Below are 19,968 nucleotides of genomic sequence, written 5' to 3' on the forward strand. Positions count from 1 at the left end.
GCCAGATTTCAAAGTTAATCTATACCTCTCGCAGCAGTTATTTTGATTTCCAGTACCAATGGGGCCTTCTTAAAGCCCGGTGTGGCACTGCCACTGTCTTGCTGGACCTATCAGATAGTAAACTGGGGTAGCCCTCAAACTGCTGGCAGGAGTTTGAGTGGGTTGAGCTGAAAATGACCCATACCACCAGAAATCCAGCTGATCTGAGTTATGTCCCAAACCTCACCTCCCACCCCCTCTCCCAAAAGCAGAAATGCCCAATTTACAGTCTCTTCCCCTTGCCATCTAGGACTAAGACATTTCAGGCCCAAGGGGCAATGTTTAAAAAGTGGAGGTGTGAATCTCCGCTCTCTCGAAACATTCAAATTAGGTTTAGGAAGGTTTAAGCATTCAGGACAACCCAGTGAGCTCTTTAAAAGCCACATTTGACAAGGCACTGGAGTTATACTCCAGCAGTGTTGACCCCAAGGCATGATGCTAAATTCTTCAGACGGCCTCACACTATTCCCCTCTGGGATCAGGTCACGTCTTCACTCTGCATTTGCACTGCAACTTTAACATTACTGTAACTTTAAACATCCCCTTAGCATCCCTGAGAAACTTCTGCGTGGTGTCAAAATGAGGTTTAAAGGTGCCTAGGGCTCCCTCTGATTTCCAGGATACCTTTTAAGCTTACTCAAAGACAGTGTTATCTACACTCTAAATATTTATGCAGCGAATTTTCTCGGGGCTTCTCCTAATTGGCCGACATAACTTTGGAAAGGAAAGAAGACTTGCATTCTCTGGGATAGAGAATGCCAAAGATTCACGACACTCTGAGAGAAGAAATTCCTCCTCATCTCCATTTTAAATGGGCGACTCCTTACTCTGAAACTATGCCACCTAGTTCTAGATTCCCCGACGAGGGGAAACATCCTCCCTGCATCTACCCTGTCAAGCCCCCTCAGAATCTTATATGTTTCAATAAGATCATCTCTCATTCTTCTAAACCCTAATGAGTATAGGCACAGCCTGCTCAACCTTTTCTCATACGACAACTCTTTCAACTCAGGAATCAACCTCGTGAACCTTCTCTGAACTGCCTCCAATGCAAGTATAACCTTCCTTAAATAAGGAGACCAAAACTGTACGCAGTACTCCAGGTCTGGTCTCACCAATGCCCTGTACAGTTGTAGCAAGACTTCCCTACTTTTATACTCCATCCCCCTTGCAATAAAGGCCAATATTCCATTTGCCTTCCTAATTAATGCTGTACCTGCATGCTAACTTTTTGTGTTTCATGTACGAGGACACCCAGATCCCTCTGTACTGCAGCATTCTGTAGTCTCTCTCCATTTAAATAATATTTTGCTTTTTTATTCTTCCTACCAAAGTGGATAACCTCAAATTTTCCCACATTATACTCCATCTGCCGAATTTTTGCCCATTCACTTAACCTATCTATATCCCTTTGCAGATTCTTTGTGTACTCCTCACAACTCCCTGTGGCACCCCACTAGTTACAGTTTGCCAACTTGAAAATGACCCATTTATTCCAACTCTCTGTTTTCTGTTAGTTAGCCAATCCTCCATCCTATCTAATATATTATCCCCAACACCATGAACTCTTATCTTGTGCAGTAACCTTTTATGCGGCTCCTTATCGAATGCCTTCTGGAAATCCAAATACACTACATCTACTGGTTCCCCTTTATCCACCCTGCTGGTTACATCTTCAAAGAACTCTAGTAAATTTGTCAAACACAATTTCCCTTTCATAAAGCCATCCACTGTAACGTTGGCGGAAGATCGGTGAAAACCTTGGAGACTTGCATTATAGCACCTTTCATGACCACCGGATGTCCCAAAGCACTTTACATCCAATGAAGTACTTTTTTTTGAATGTGGTAATGTAGGAAACATGCAACCAATTTGCACAGAGCAAGCTCCCACAAACAGCAATGTGATAAGGACCAGTCAATCTGTTTTTATTATGTTGATTGAGCCGATCCTTCATCATCGCTGGGTCACAATCCTGGAACTGCCTACCTAACAGCACTGTGGGAGTACCTTCACCACAAGGACTGCAGCGGTTCAATAAGGCGGCTCACCACCACCTTCTCAAGGGCAATTAGGAATGGGCAATAAATGCTGGCCCTGCCAGCGACGCCCACATCCCATAAAACAAATAATAAATAAATAAATATTGGCCAGGATAACTCCCCTGCTCTCCTTCGAAATAGTGCCATGGAATCTTTTACATCCACCTGATAGGGCAGACAGGGCCTTGGTTTAATGTCTTATCTGAATGACGGCACCTCCGACAGTGCAGCACTCCCTCAGTACTGCACTGGAGTGTCAGCCTAGATTTTTGTGCTCAAGTTTCTGGTGTGGGACTCTGAACCCACAACCTTCTGACTCGAAGGCAAGGTTGGTACCAACTGAGCTACTGGCTGACACTTTGTCAGAAGATCAGCAGAAACCCCATTTACGCTACGTAAACAGAGTTTCTGCTGAAGTTATGGTGGCCAATTAGAATCACAGAGGAAATTGCTGGCGTTACATTTAACTGTTGGACTAGAGATGTAGAGATGAATTGACAAAGCTTTCTCCCGGGCAACAGAATTGTCGTTCCAAAACAGGCAGTTTAAGCTCAGCATCAGGGTGAAGTGAGTCTAATTGTGAATCCAGAGTTAGGGTCAAACCTGACTCTGCAGCAAAATGGAGTGGCCTCGAAGATGAAGTCTCACTTGACTTGGGTTTGACCCCAAGATAATTTTTTAAACCTACCTGAGCTTAATTAAAATGCTGAGACAACAGGACTCTCCCCTCCACACTCTTCAAATACGTCTAACTCTTAGGACAGAGCATATGCATATATCCACGTGAGTACTGAACTCTTGCTCTTATGTAGGATGGTTAGAGTTTCAGTCAGATAACAGCCAAACAATGCAAACACAGTATTGCTAGGCTGGATCCTAAACTGCAGCTACAAGTCTGGGTGTAAATGTATCCTTAATGAAGTACTGCAGCATAAATGCAGCATTAATGTTTGTTTGAAACCAATAAAGCTACTTTAAAATCCAAAGTTCTCCAACTATTACAAAGCTACTGGAGTAAGTTTTGACAACAATAATCATAAACATAACAACAATGAGAATGCACTGTACAAGTAAAAAAAACAAGAGATGTGAGGAATAATTTAATTTTGAAATTGTATATGTGATTGGAATGGTACCAATATTAAGAAGCAATGGAGTAAAAGAAATGCGAGTACTAATCACTACGGGTGATAAGGAGGCTTTGGTTTGAAAATTATTTTTAAAGTCCTGGTAATTGTGTATAACTGAGCCATGTGGACCAGAAGATCACAAATATCATTCTATGTTCTTCGAATTAATCGCTGTGAGGTGACAACAAAGGTACTACAATTGGTCTCAGCACTCTGAAGACAGAGCCTTTTTAAAGAAAAAGATAGTCATGCTAAGTGACCTGGATAGATTTGTAACATGAGTTTTGTCAAGGAGGGAACTGATCTATTTTGTTGAGGTTCTAAGGTCATGCAGAAATCTCAGAAAATTTTGATTTTTGACATTTTATATTCTACATTTTCCAACATTTTGTAGTATATTTTCTATCTGTATAGTTTTTAATGATGTTAGCATTACTTTGTATGACTTGGGTCACCGTTAATATGAAATAATATACTCCAGTAAGCTGGAGAAAGTAACTACAGTGGTATCTCAAATATGATATAATAAATACTGATTAGCAAACTTATTTACTTACAAGTGAAATTATACATACTCTGTTCCCCTCAAACCAGTTCTTCCTTTTTATTTAGCATCTCTACTGTGTTTTACATTTCCTGGTAACCCATTTATTTTGGCTTCTCTCACCTGGATCCATTAATCATGGGTGACCTTGGGCAGCTATAGGAAGCATCCATAACAACAGGAGCCATATATCAGGGGTGTCCAGACATTTGTCTTTGTGGACTGCCTAGATGTGCATCACGGTGCCACATATATGATTGGAATTTCCATAGCAATTTTCTTGATTGTCCATTATAATGTCAGTGGAAACACCAGAGAAATGGTATCAATGGCCATTGTGTCAGCTGTGGCTCAGTGGGTAGCACTCTTGCCTCTGAGTCAGAAGGTTATGGGTTGAGCACAAAAATCTAGTCTGACATTCCAGTGCAGTACCAAGGGAATGCTGCACTGTCGGAGGTGCCGTCTTTTAGTTGAGATGTTAAACCGAGACCCCATCTGCTCTCTCAGGTGGACATAAAAGATCCCATGGCACTAGTTCGAAGAAGAGCAGCAGAGTTATCCCGGGCATCCTGGCCAATATTTATCCCTCAATCAACATCACTAAAACAGATTATCTGGTCATTATCACATTGCTGTTTGTGGGAGCTTGCTGTTTGCAAATTGGCTGCTGTGTTTCCTACATTAGAATGGTGACTACACTTCAAAAAGTACTTCATTAGCTATACAGCACTTTGAGACGTCCAGTGGTCATGTAAGGTGCTATAATGCAAGTCTTTCTTCTTTCTCCAGGGTTTTCACCGATCTTCCGCCAATGTTACAGCGGATGGTTTTATGAAAGGGAAATCGTGTTTGACAAATTTACTAGAGTTCTTTGAGGAAGTAACGAACAGGGTGGATAAAGGGGAACCAGTAGATGTAGCGTATTTGGATTTCCAGAAGGCATTCGATAAGGTGCCGTATAAAAGGTTACTGCACAAGATAAGAGCTCACGGTGTTGGGGGTAATAGATTGGATAGAGGATTGGCTAACTAACAAAAAACAAAGAGTCGGAATAAATGGGTCATTTTCAGGTTGGCAAACTGTAACTATTGGGGTGCCACAGGGAGTTGTGATGAGTACACAAAGAGTCTGCAAAGGGATATAGATAGGTTAAGTGACTGGGCAAAAATTTGGCAGATGGAGTACAATGTGGGAAAATTTGAGGTTATCCACTTTGGTAGGAAGAATAAAAAAGTAAAATATTATTTAAATGGAGAGAGACTACAGAATGCTGTGGTACAGAGGGATCTGAGTGTCCTCGTACATGAATCACAAAAGGTTAGCATGCAGGTACAGCAAGTAATTAGGAAGGCAAATGGAATATTGGCCTTTATTGCAAGGGGGATGGAGTATAAAAGTAGGGAAGTCTTGCTACAACTGTACAGGGCATTGGTGAGACCACACCTGGAGTACTGCGTACAGTTTTGGTCTCCTTATTTAAGGAGGGATATACTTGCATTGGAGGTAGTTCAGAGAAGGTTCACTAGTTTGATTCCAGAGTTGAAAGGGTTGTCTTATGAGGAAAGGTTGAGCAGGTTGGGAAAATGCTCATTGGAGTTTAGAAGAATGAGAGGTGATCTTATTGAAACATATAAGATTCTGAGGGGGCTTGACAGGGTAGATGCAGGGTGGATGTCTCCCCTCATCGGGGAACCTAGAACTAGGGGGCATAGTTTCAGAATAAGGGGTCGCCCATTTAAAACAGAGATGAGGAGGAATTTCTTCTCTCAGGGGGCCGTGAATCTTTGGAATTCTCTACCCCAGAGAGCTGTGGAGGCTGAGTCACTGAATATATTCAAGGCGGAGATAGACAGATTTTTGAAAAACAGGGGAATCAAGGGAGCGGGCAGGAGAGCGGAGTTGAGGCCAAGATCAGATCAGCCATGATCTTATTGAATGGCGGAGCAGACTCGAGGGGCTGAATGGCCTACTCCTGCTCCTAATTCTTATGTTCTTATGTTCTTATGATTGGGAGAACCCCCATGAAAATTCTGCCCATAAACTTTAAATCCAGGTTCTCATTAATTTGCATACTTTTCAAATTTCTGATCTTGGTGTTCTGATTTAAGATTTACCCACCCTTGAAGGAATAGCACTCAAGCCAATCCCTGCCAAGCCTCCAGCCCTAAAAAATCCAAACAGGAAAACCATCAACTAAGAAATATATGTGTAAATAGGACTGAATTACTTGGGTTTTTGAGTGCTGAATTGCTTGGGCTTGGGGGTTGGGGGGCAGGGTGGAGGGCGGAGGTTGTTTTGTCAGTACAGGTTGAACACCCCTGCCATAAGAAACATTGATTATTGGTGAAATTGGGGCTAAAAATTGGAGGGTGGTAAAAATATGCTGCAGGCCAGAGTTAACGACTGCCGAAATTAATGTCGCTGGCAGGACCGGGATAGTGGTGCTGGTTGCTAATTGACATTAGCCCAGCGCTAAACTCACTGTGCAAGGCTGTTTTCATGGCAGTAGTCCCAGCAGGAGGCTCAATGTGGCATGGCTGTAGCGTCATTGCAGCAAAAACAGCCTTCTCTTAAAGCAAGGCTGTCATTTTTGAAAGCAGTGTGATTCCTTAAAGGGGAACTGCCTTCTAAAATGAAAAAATAAAAATAATTTAAAAATAGAGTTTTTAGCCCTTACACGTCAACTGCCTTCTGAAAAAAAAACATTAAAAAGAATTCCCAAATGGGAGTCTTCAGCACTTAAAGCTGAATTGCCTTCTGCACCTAAAAAAAGGGAAAAGTGATTCAGCACTAAAACAAATGGCTCAGCAAGCCAGGGAAGGGGCACCCAGGGTCCTGCATGCAGCACTCCAGCATTGTGCAGGGGGTCAACAGTGCAAGAGAGGTCCTCTACCCACAGGGGCCAGGAGGCCCTCCAGAAAGAAGGATGTGGGACCAGATCACAGAGGCCGTCACTTCCAGCACGACCTGGCTCCAGTGCCCAAAGAAGCTTCACTACCACAGACCGGTGGTCAGTGAATGCATCTTCAAAAGCTGTCTCCTACCAACTGCACCACATGCCTCACACACTGCTCAATGCATGACTCCCCCGCCCTCCAGTCATTCACCTGCCAACAATCTGTACCAATCACGAGGTGCACCTCCAATTCCTAGCTTCACCTCACCCCCTTGGAGGAGATGGTGCAGGCCATTCTTGGTAGGGGTATAGCTGAGCCCTTGGACAGTGGTGGGGCTGAAAGGATACAAGATGCTGATATCCTCATACAATATCCTCCTTCTCGCATGCACCTCTTGCTTTCCCGCCCTCCCCTCACCACAACTCCACCCTTGTGCCTTCCTCATATCACACACCCAAGAACTGCAGCCTGCCCAGCCAGTGGTTGGCCAAGAAGAGGGAGAGGAGAGTGAAGAAGAAGAAGAAGAAAAAGAAGAAACACCATCACTCAATTTTGCACTCCCAACCACCAGCTCCTCAAGATCAACCAGCAAGCCCATTTGTATTGTCCCCCACTCAAAGCCAGCAGCCTTGCACTAGCCATGCTGCAGCCACTGGGGTAGTACTGAGTGGCATTAGTAGGATAGTCAAAGGGTAATTGGTTGGGCTGGCTCACGTGATCCCAGGGATGCTTACAAACCGCATGCACCCGTCTTGTGTGGGCCTTTCCGCAGGCATACACCTGCAGTCCCAGGACCGCAATAGTCCGAAGCTCTGGAGGCACCAGATGTAATTTTCTTGCAGTTCAGAGGTGTACGTGGGCGGCAAGCCTCCGACCGCAATATCCAGGCCTTTGACCACAGGAGGTTGCAGCAGTGTGCAACCGGTTAACAATATTGCACTAAGCTCAGCCAGCAAAGAAATTCTGTGCTCACTGTTACCTTGATATTGCAGACAGTAGTTCTCAGTTTACTTTAAGTTTCAAAATTCCTGAGATTTTGAACTTCACAAGATTTCCTATTTTAGACTTTATTTTCTGTGGCGCAGTAGGCAGATGTCTGGGCTACCTGTTGCTTGTGTGTTAATTTGACTCAGACTGGAAAAAACACCCCATTGTATCCTTTAGGGAGAATTTTCTGGATTATTTTCAATTAATATGTATGAAACTCCAAGTAGAGCTATTAGTGAGCGCAAACCACCAGAGATTCAGGAAACATTGCCGTACGCATAGTTTAATCAGATAGTGGGAAATCGGTGTGCCTGCACATTAGTTAGGGACAGGATCGGACTTGGCTGTGATACCTCCACTGTGCAACATTCTGCTAACACTTAGGGCGGAACTTTCTGAGGCCCTGTGTCACTGGTGGGGCTCCTACGCAGCCTGTGGTTTATCGGAAAATTACGGTGCACTTCCTGCAATTTGCCGTTCATGTCAATGGATGGAAAATCACAGGCAAAACAGCCACGATAGGTTCTTCCTGGCCAATATTTTACCTCAACCAACACCTAGTGTCTGAGGAAAAGGTCATCAATCTGAAACGTTAACTCGGTTTCTCTCGCCACAGATGCTACCTGCTGAGTGTGTTCCAGTATTTTCTGTTTTTATTTTACCTATAACATATTATCTGGTCATTGTTTGTGGGACCTTGCTGTACACAAACTGACTGCCACGTTTCCTACATTACAACAGTGACGACAATTCAACAGTACTTCCTTCGACGTAAAACTTTGGGAGGTCCTGAGGTCATGAAAGGCGCCATCAAAATGCAATTTATTTCTGTTTCTTTCTTGTCTAGGCTCACAGGCGAGATATGGCCACTTTGTGAGGTAAGTGAGGATGTCTCCAACTATACTGCAGTAAAAGTACACGTCATCGGGAGAGAAGACAACACTGTACGTTTACCTGCTGGGGTCGCTGCTCTACTTGTGAAGGAACTTCCAAAGAGAACACGAGCCTCTCTCTCCCATCTTCATTGCTAGCGCTGCATCCTGTTTTATATTTCCACTCCTGAGGCTTTTTGTGTGCCTGTGGTTACTCTAAATGATTTTTGTCTTTCCGCTGATCGTAGCAATAACCATTAGATCCAGTTTTCAGTTTCTTCGTTCGAAAATGAAAAAAAACCCGAAGAAAGCAGCCCTTGCTGTCAATGTTTCAAACCGAAGACTCAGGTTGCTTCACTTCCATGGACAGGAGCCTGAACGTCTGCTGCACTCTCATGGGAAACCGCATTAGCGCACATTTCTCTACTATTTCTTAACCTAGTACAAAAATCAATGCCACAAATTTCTAAAGGCAAACTAGCTCTAATGATAGAAGTGTGTTTCTTGTTGTTGCTGATACCTTTGCATTTGATATTATCAATGAATGTGCTAATGACGCGTCATTGCCCTTATTTCGACTCACTGGATCAGTATTAGCTCCAAACATACACATACAGACGCCTGTCTCCCAATTTTGTGCTTTAAAATTCCCAGATCAAGCACAGAAATATAATTTCCACAAGAACAAAGGCCACGCAGAAAATTACAGGCCAAACGAAACAGTTTCCTTAACTGACTTTTGGTCCTGGTGTCTAACTTTTCTTTAAAATTCTAGTATCTTCCAGTTCTGAGTATCTTGATTTTTTTTTTCCAGTCTTTATTTCAGTTGAGATTTTCCTTTTACCCTTGCAATGTTGTAAAGGCAATCGGCCTGACATAGGAAACCCTCGATGCCCTGACTTCAGGTCTCACTAAACCAGGCGACTTAAAAGTTGAAACAATTGGCTTATTGTAAATGTAAATGTAGATCAACGTTGAAAGACGAGTTTAATTGAACAACGATACTTTGAGCGCCTCATATTTCCACTGTACAAGAGCTGTAGCCTGTGACACGGCTATACTAGAGCAAATATGGAAATTATAGATTGCTTTGCTATTTGTACCGCCGGGCCATTGCTCTGTCTGCCAGCATATTTGCTTATACAAATATCGGCAAGCCAAGCAATGAACGGATTTTGAAGTTAGTTTTTCACTTGATGAAATGTTTACAGTCTAAATACTGACTATAAAGCGAATGTGTTCACCATAACTAGGGGGGACAAATGTTGCTAACACAGATACAAACACGCCCATGGATTCATGACCACGTTTGGTGACATTTATCATATTGACACCATAATCAATGTGCACACTTAGGTTACATGCTTTCTTATCCTATTACAGATTATTTTAATACAGAAACAGTCTTGCACAGTTTATTAATACAGTTACAGGACTTCATTGTTTGTATTAATTCTTAACATTGAAATATTGTTCTTTTAAAATAACTATTACTTGGACAGTTTTAAACATATTTTGTGTTATAATAGTCCAATTTAATTTGGTATCAACAAAGCACTTGTTAAAGATTTGCCAAACAACTGTTACCACGAGCGGCTATGAAAACGATATTTGAGCAATGTTTAAAGTTTCATGCGCGCGATGGGCTCTGTTTATAATTCATCCTCAGATAAGTCATGATTGGAATGGAGAACCTACACCGCATTAATAACATTACAAAATATTACCGTTTCTATTTGTCCCCAGTAATATTTTCGCATGTTATCACTGGAAAAAAGCTGGGTGGAATTACATCGATTAAATATTTGCAAGGATCGTTACAGAGAATTAGGATAAGCAAAACGCAGAAACGTGAACTATTTATAGTTCAGCCAAAGCACGACAGTCAGGCGATCGCGTCCAATAGCTGGAGGTAGGTTATTTAAGAAACGCAATTTCACTTAACTTTCTCTGCGGTACGATGAGAAAAAATTACAGGTAATATTTCGCGCGGCCATTTTTTGATAATATTAACGTTCTAAAACCAGTCACTGTCTTTAAAAGAACAACACCAGGCAAAAGACATATTTTAAAGATTCACATTAACAGAATTGGAATGATTAAATTCAGTGATTTAATCTATTTGCAGCCATTGGAATGGACTATAGCAAATTTATTGGTCTGTAAATTCACCCCAGATCTACCGAGTTTTAACTCTTCCAGATGGTCAGAAATCAAATAGGTTTGTATTAAGCCATGACACTCTATCTTGTCTAACCCACCTCCGAAAGAAGTTGTTTCTTCCCTTCCCTTGGCCCATTTTCTGTCTGCTATCTATCTATCTATATATATATAGATATATATAGATATATATATTTCTAGCTATATTTCTATCTACCTATCTTTATTTCTATCTACCTATCCAGATTTCTTTCTTTCTATCTTTCTATCTATCTTTCTACCTTTATTTCTATCTTTCTATCTATATTTCTATCTTTATTTATATCTATCTATCTATCTATCTATCCATCTATCTATCTATCTATCTATCTATCTATCTGTTCATTTACAAGCCTGTTCGGGCGATCTATAAAATTGCATATCTCATTTCCAAACATGACTTATCCAGTTAATTTCATGAACTGTATTAGCGAGTGTTTTATGTGCAAATGATTTTATTTAGGGATGGAAGCTGTCATTCAGTAGATTAAATAGACGTAACAAAGTGGAGCCCAAAATTAAACAATTTCAGAAGTTTAAGGACACAGTATACTAGTATGTTCTTTTCAGTAGTTCGGTGTAAAAAGATTCAGAAAAGGGATACGATGACCTTAATGCGCGACTCTGCAGGACTGTACTCGCAAGATTAAGCATTTCAAGTTGAACAGAAGGGTCTTTTCAATTTCAGAAATACGATCCTCAACGAGTGCGAGTGCTTTGCTATTAGTGACAGTTACAATAGCTGAAAACGTGCTAAGCCGGTGAGAGAAGTTGACTGAAAAGCTGAAAGGCCGTCAAAAGTGACCTTGCTACCTCTGCCTCGAAACACCAGCATGTCGCAAGATCTGCTCTTTGAGCTGTAAGACAGCTTAGAGGTCAGAAAAGACAGGAGAAGTACTGGCTTCACATAGCTCGATTGTGGGCTGCAGCTCTCGTCCTTTAGAAGATTTGCCGGTGGCAGAAATGTTTAACCCGAATAATAATAATAATAATCAACTTTATTGTCATTGTTAGTGCACAAGTGCAGTACAACGAAATGTAAGCGAAACGAAATCCGGAAACTCTGCTATTATAAACAATTTATAAAGGGTCCGAAGCTATAAATGTAAAGCATTGGCGTGTTTTGAATACGTGTGTGGTGCAGGCAGTGGTCCAGGGAAATGTGAAGGGTCGTCACTGACACTATTCAGCAATACTGCTCACTGGGAAAAAATAAGAGTAAACACCAATTTAGTGCTGCGCGCACCTCATTGTGAATTTCCAATCAACATCGATACCTTTTTTTGTATTAAAGACACACTGAACGCCAAGGAAAGATACAAATGTAGTTCATTCTGACTGATACAAGCATAGTAATCTAAAGTTTCCACTGCTCATGATTCTCAAGTAGATTAGATTCGTAGCTGTGTTTCAGGTTTATTACCTCAGTGGGTCTACGGAAATAAGCTGCCAAAACACAATCGATATTCTATTGAACACGGCAAGCAATATTGCCAAGACGTTCACAAACTGAACCAGATGGAAAGAAGTGACTGAATGCAGCTGCCGCTCGATAGGGATCATCTCGTGTGCTGCTATAAAAAACGAAAACTGATTATTCAAGATGACAACCCTGTAAGGCTAACTGGGAAAAACGACTCCCTGTAAAACACTTTGTCGAATTGAATTGAACCTGATGAGGACAAGACAGGTTTTCATGTAGGTTTGCGGTAAAATTCCTATGTTTCTTTTGCACTGTCGCTGTACAGATTTTTGTTAATGAATCAGTAATGTAACCGCAATAATATTGCATTAAAATACTCCTCCGTCCTGCAAGCAAGACAGATCAAGATAAGGGCTGAAGTAACAATGCCCAGTTTTCCAAATCAACCAGTACTTTTTTTGACTGTGGTACACGGACATAGCCTCCCTCATAGGTCATCCATTTAGCGGACCTGAGCACCGAGTACTCCCTTGAGATGCAAGTGTTGCGTAGACTGCAATCACAATTTGGTAACTAGAGATGCATGGCGGGGAAAAGCAAGGGAAGAAAGGAGATAGGGAAAATCAATATTTGTTCACCAAAATGTTCAAGGAAAGCCACGTGAATTTATCTTTCTTCGGATGACTTTATGAATACGGTTCAAAAAGAAGCCGCATCGCCACCTTCTCGGGGCAACTAGGGATGGTACTGGGCTCAGCCACATCCCGAGAATCAAACAAAATCAAACGTAGGATTAGATTCAGTAGGAGGTAGAGAGTGAATACTGGCTGATTTGGAACTTAAAAAAAAAACGCTTGATGGCGTGCCCTTAAACATCCGTTTATCCCGGAAAGTAACAATCCTGTTAAATAAATTAAGCGGTTTGAATGAGTGTCGGGAGAACGTCGCTCTGTTATATGAAATTTCCGGGGGCAGGGGGGTGTACACCCATTTTATGAGGTATGAACGCTGGGATTTTAGATTTTGAGTTTAGACAACGTTTGCAAACGATACAGAAGTCTACATCTTTCAGACCGCTATGGGATAGTTACAAACAGCACATCGTGTGCTTGTAGCAAATAACATTTGGAATTTACAAAGTAAGATGTCTGTTCTAATTATTTTTAACCTAGGTGCTGGATTCCTCTCACTATAAGTGTAGTTGCAGTTCAGGAACCGTGCTTACAATGCTCGGGTCCTGCCTGACTGTAACAGTGGGGTTCAAGAGAGAGCTCTGGGCATGTCTAGATACTCATACTGGAAGAGTTATCTCCCATTCAAATGTTTAGAAAGATGGGTAGGGGAAAATCCTTGCTCTTTAAACATTTGAACCAGGGTCCGGTAATTTACCAAGTATCCAGGGGTTCCTTTGTAAACTCGGTTTAGGAACGCACTGATTTTGGGTTCCGTCTCAAACCCAAGTGGTGTGATATTACCCTCTGTACGGAGTCTCGTTCGGCTTCGAACTCGTGACTCCGGATTAAACACCGGATTAGTGTAGATGCAAAGCGATGTTAACTTGGTATTGAGGCTAAACTTGCAACGTAAATATAAGAAGTCACAAACTGATTTAATGCAAATATAAATGTTCAAAAATGCATGTTTTATTGTGCACTTTGTAAGTACTTGTTTGCACTTCAGAAAAGCGTGCATAAATTGTAAGGCTTATACACTCAACATATCCTTGCGGGGAGGTTTGCTAGCACTGTTGGGGGGGGGGGTTAAACTAACTTGGCAGGGGGATGGGATACAGAGTGGAACTATAGTAGGGGGTGATTTACAGCCAAATACGGAGGAAAAAACAAGTCAGCTGGGAAGGCAGAGCAAATATGTGAAGGCAAAAGGGAATATGGCAAGGCTGGAAGGCATTTATTTTAATGCAAGGAGTCTTGCAAATAAGGTGGATGAACTGAAGTTGTTGCTGAACACATGGGAGTACGATATTGTTGCTATCACGGAGACATGGTTGAGGGAGGGCCAGGACTGGCAGCTCAATATTCCGGGGTATAGAATCTTCAGGCGAGACAGAGGGGGGTGTAAAAGGGGAGGGGGTGTTGCAATATTAATTAAGGAATCAATTACTGCTGTAAGGAGGGATGATATATTAGCGGGTTCCTCTAATGAGGCCATATGGGTAGAACTTAAAAACAAAAAGGGGGCAAGCACTTTGCTGGGAGTGTACTATAGGCCCCCGAACAGTCAGGGGGAGATAGAGGAACAGATATGTAGGCAAATCTCAGAGAAGTGCGAAAATAATAGGGTAATAATAGTGGGGGATTTCAACTTCCCCAATATTAATTGGGATAGTCAGAGTGTGAAAGGCTTAGAGGGTGCAGAATTCTTAAAGTGCATCCAGGAGAGCTTTTTGAGCCAACATGTAGAAAGTTCTACAAGAGAGGGGGCGGTACTGGACCTAATTCTAGGGAATGTAACCGGGCAAGTGGTGGAAGTGTCAGTAGGAGAGCATTTTGGCGACAGTGACCATAATTCGGTGAGATTTAAGGTGGTCATGGAAAAAGACAAAGACGGCCCGGAAATAAGGGTTCTAAATTGGGGAAAGGCCGATTTTAATATGATAAGGCAGGATCTGGCCAAAGTGGACTGGGAGCAGCTACTTATAGGAAAATCCACATCAAAGCAGTGGGAGACTTTCAGAAGGGAAATAGAGAGAGTACAACGCCAACATGTTCCTGTAAAGGTCAAGGGTGGGACCAACAAGCAAAGGGAACCTTGGATGACAAGGGATATACAAAAATGCATTAGGAAAAAAAGGGGGGCTTTTGGCAGTTACAAAAGACTAAAGATGGAGGAAGCCCTAGAGGAGTATAAAAAGTGCAGGGGCATACTTAAAAAAGAAATTAGGAGGGCGAGGAGGGGCCATGAATTAACACTGGCGAGCAAAATAAAGGAAAATCCTAAGATGTTTTATAAGTATATTAAGGGCAAGAGGATAACCAGGGAAAGGGTAGGGCCCATTAGGGACCAAAGTGGCGATCTGTGTGTAGAGCCAGATGATGTAGGCGAGGTTTTAAATGAATTTTTTGCATCTGTGTTCACTATGGAGAAAGACGATGTAGACATAGAAATTGGGCAAGGGGACTGTGACATACTTGAACATATTAGCATCGAGAGGGAGGAGGTACTAGCGGTTTTAGCAGGCGAAAAAGTGGATAAATCCCCAGGCCCGGACGAGATGTATCCCAGGCTGTTGTGTGAGGCAAAGGAGGAGATTGCAGGGGCTCTGACACAAATTTTCAGAACCTCTCTGGCCACAGGGGATGTACCAGAGGACTGGAGAACAGCTAACGTAGTACCATTATTCAAGAAGGGTAGCAGGGATAAACCAGGGAATTACAGGCCAGTGAGCCTAACATCTGTGGTAGGGAAATTATTGGAAAAAATTCTGAGGGACAAAATTAGTCTCCACTTGGAGAGGCAAGGATTAATCGGGGATAGTCAGCATGGCTTTGTCAAGGGTAAATCATGTCTGACCAATCTGATTGAATTTTTCGAGGGGGTGACTAGGTGTGTGGATGAGGGAAATGCTGTGGATGTGGTTTACATGGATTTCAGTAAAGCTTTTGACAAAGTCCCGCATAGGAGACTGGTCAAGAAGGTAAGAGCCCATGGGATCCAGGGTGCCTTGGCGCGTTGGATCCTAAACTGGCTGAGTGGCAGGAGGCAGAGGGTGATGGTCAAAGGTTGCTTTTGTGACTGGAAGCCTGTGTCCAGTGGGGTACCTCAGGGATCGGTGCTGGGACCCTTGCTGTTTGTGATCTACATAAATGATTTGGATGAGAATGTAAAAGGTATGATCAGTAAGTTTGCAGATGACACGAAAATTGGTGGGGTGGTAAATTGTGAGGAGGAAAGCCTCAGGCTACAGGACGATATAAACGGGTTGGTCAGATGGGCAGAAAAGTGGCAAATGGAATTTAACCCTGAAAAGTGCGAGGTGATGCATTTTGGACGGACAAATAAGGCAAGGGAATACACAATGAGTGGTAGGACCCTAGGAAGTACAGAGGGTCAGAGGGACCTTGGTGTACATGTACATAGATCCCTGAAGGCAGCGGAACAGGTAGATAAGGTGGTTAAAAAGGCATATGGGATACTTGCCTTCATTAGCCGAGGCATAGAATATAAGAGCAGGGAGGTTATGATGGAGCTGTACAAAACGCTGGTGAGGCCACAGCTGGAGTACTGTGTGCAGTTCTGGTTGCCTCACTATAGGAAGGATGTGATTGCTTTGGAGAGGGTGCAGAGAAGATTCACCAGGATGTTACCTGGGATGGAGCGCCTCAGCTATGAAGAAAGACTAAACAGGCTGGGGTTGTTTTCCTTGGAGCAAAGAAGGCTGAGGGGGGACCTGATTGAGGTGTACAAAATGATGAGGGGCATAGATAGGATAGATAAAGAGGAACTTTTCCCCTTAGTAGGGGGGTCAATAACAAGGGGGCATAGATTCAAGGTAAAGGGCAGGAGGTTTGGAGGGGATTTGAGGAGGAACTTTTTCACCCAGAGGGTGGTTGGAATCTGGAACTCACTGCCTGAAAGGGTGGTAGAGGCAGGAACCCTCATAACATTCAAGAAGCATTTGGATGAGCACTTGAAATGCCATTGCATACAAGGCTATGGACCAAATGCTGGAAAATGGGATTAGACTGGACAGGGATTGATGGTCGGCGCAGACACGATGGGCCGAAGGGCCTCTTTCTGTGCTGTATAACTCTATGACTCTATGACTCTATGATTCTATGATATATACCAATAGGAACTAATAGCAAAGGGGGAGGGAGACTCATTGGATACAAAGGAGATGCAGCACTTGAAATGTGTTACGAGCTGGCATTCCTCGACCCTAAGGGATCCCATGAGGTCATAGGACTTCTGTCCTTCTGTCATCTGATATCTTTATTTTTCAGTATGTGTTGACTTGCCAGCACATTATTTCTGATGCTGTTTACTGATAAAAGATGATTTCTGCATTGACAGCATGGGTTTCCTTTGGATAACCGATGCTGCCTTTTGGAAGTTTAAGAGAACTGATCCTCGAGAGTGCGTCAATGTTTGGAGGCAGTCTCCAGGAGTTCCTCCACGCCCCAATATTTGCAGACAGATGCCACAAAGAAAAGTTTGAATATTACTGGTACAGTGCGGTTGTTGGTTGGACTTTGGGCAGTGAGCAAATTAGATAACTATAGATTTAAGCATTACAAATAATAAAAATGACATAAAAATGCATGCTGGGCATCTGAAATTAACAACAAACGGACAGGGTTGGAAAAGCAAATCAGGCCGGGATAGTATCTGAAAAGAGAACTCAGTTTTACTTTGTTCTAACTCCAGATGTAACAAAGTGTATGATGATCAATCTTTATTTTTCTTCTGCTGCCAGAATATAGTAATTCACGGCCCATTGATATCAAATAACCTTCACCACATTAGCACTTAAACTGTCGAAAGTTGCCTTTAAACAAACGACTTACTGTAATTTATCATGCTGTGCACATAACATTATTTTCTTAATGTGCATATAGTATGCAATATTCTACGTTAACTGTGCTAATTGCTTATGGATTGTTTCTTGTATTATTAATCTTATCCATCTTGAGCTGGCCGACAGGCCTTTGCTGTAAACCAGCTGTTTTCTAAACGGGGCTCTTTTGGATAAAGAACTTAAATAACTCTAGTAAAATATTAGGAGAGAAAAGCCTCAAATGCTAAAAACAAAGTCAGCTAAAATGCTTGTCTTTTGTGTATTAGAGATAAGTCGTCATCCCACATCACTATCCATCCTAGCGCATTTTATATATGCTCAAACTGTAAAGGACACTCTATGATTTATCAACTGCGCTAATGCCTTCTAAATACTCAAGAAACTTTAAACTCATCCATCTGCCTTTAAACATAACTTGTAGATAAATAAGTAACTTTGCTCATGTATCATACAAGTAACAACCTTTTGCAAAAAAGCATTTCTTCAAACACGTGACCGTCCTTTAAATATATTTAACCAATAACAATTGCTACACACGATAGTAGTATGTTACTGAGTACCACATAGTATGACTTGGACTTGTGATGGCGAACCTTTTTGAACTTGAATGCCAAAAAATGACAAAACGTAATCTTATCAGGTGTGTGCCAAAGAATGGGATTCATCACGCTCTCCCTGCTCAAGGCTCACTCTCTCCCTGTGTGGAGACGAACCAATCATATGCAAGCTTCATATGATCATGCTATGGCATGGCTTGATGTCATGACATAAAAGAATCCCGGAATATCTGGAACGCATTGAAAGGGTGGCGGGAGTGGTTTATTAACTTTGAAAAGGGAATTGGAAAGAAAAAAAATATGGGGAGCGAGCAGGGGAGTGGGACTAATTGGATAGCTCTTTCAAAGAGCCGACACAGATGTGATGGACCAACCGGCATTCATCTGCGCTGTAAGTTTCTATGATATCGTTGAAATATTGTGGGTGCAATCTTTGTTTTATTCTTCAATCATTTTACTTAGAAGTGGTGTCTTCCGGGTGCCGCTAGAAATGACCACACGTGCCACTTTGGACGTACATGCCATTGGTTTGCGATCACCCATGTGGAAGTTGACGGGGGCTGGGGAATATTCAGTTCAGTTCAGTTCAGTTCAAATGCTTTATTGGCATGAAAGTTTACAGAGAACCATATTGCCAAAGCTTACATAGCAAAAAGGTACAGTTTTCCAACATTCTGTAGGTGTCAATCGATTTGACATTTGTTGGGTACATACAATATTACTTTTAAACAATATTAATTTTAAACAGTCTTTCTACTTCATTTGGTACGTTCAATATTAATTTTAAACAGTCTTACTTTTAAACAGTCCTCAGGTTGTGACATGTTGTTACATATTTGGCCCCAAGGTATGGTCTGTCTCCTTCTCCTAGGACTAATCTCAATTTTGACAGATCATCCAATTCCTTGAAATCTGGGGTTGTTTGGCTTAGCTTGTTGAATAATATGTTTCTTGATGTGTTGAATTTTTCGCATTTTAGGAGGAAATGCATTTCTGTTTCAACCTCGCCAGCCAGACATTGATCGCATATTCTATCCTCTCTAGGCTGCCAGGATTTCTTGTATCTGCCTTTTTCAATTTCCAGTTGGTGGTCGCTTAGTCTGTACCTGGTGAGGGTCTGTCTCTGTTTTGTGTCTCTGATGGTCGTGAGGTAGTCTGCCAGTTTATATTCTCTTTTTAGGGCCCGGTAACATTCTAATCTGCTTTGGCTTTCGGTTATTTTGTTCCAATGTTCCAGGTAGGTTTCTTTGCATTTTTTAATGATTTGGTTCACTCGGATTGGTGTTTGGACGGCTGTGTTGGTCTGGGGCTGGTCAGGGTCCGGCTGAGTACTTAGTTTCAGTAGCAGCTGACTCAGGGGACTCTTTTCTGGGTTTAGCTCTTGGGTCTGAAAGGCTTTGAAATGAAGGGTGTCTGGGGAGCTAGATTTGAGGTGATTTAGGAAGTTTAGTGCTCGTTTTTGGATGTTTATTATCAGTGGGTATCTGCCTAGTTCGGCTCTGCATGCATCATGTGTAATGCAATCACAAATCAATTAATAAAGAATGTGTTTATAATTGAGTTACACATCGTGGAACCTATCATCCACGGAGTGGAAAACGTTTATGGATGGGTTCAATAGTGACCTGATCAGTGTTTAATGCAAAGTCAGCTTGTATGATACTCTGCTCAGTGTTATTTTTGTGGACTGAACGTTACAAAATATTAATTCTATTTAATAAACAGCAAACGTCAATTCG

This window comes from Somniosus microcephalus, chromosome 2, assembly GCF_052327205.1.
Source record: "Somniosus microcephalus isolate GS21.2 chromosome 2, FLI_Smic_1.0, whole genome shotgun sequence".
Lineage (NCBI taxonomy): Eukaryota > Metazoa > Chordata > Chondrichthyes > Squaliformes > Somniosidae > Somniosus > Somniosus microcephalus.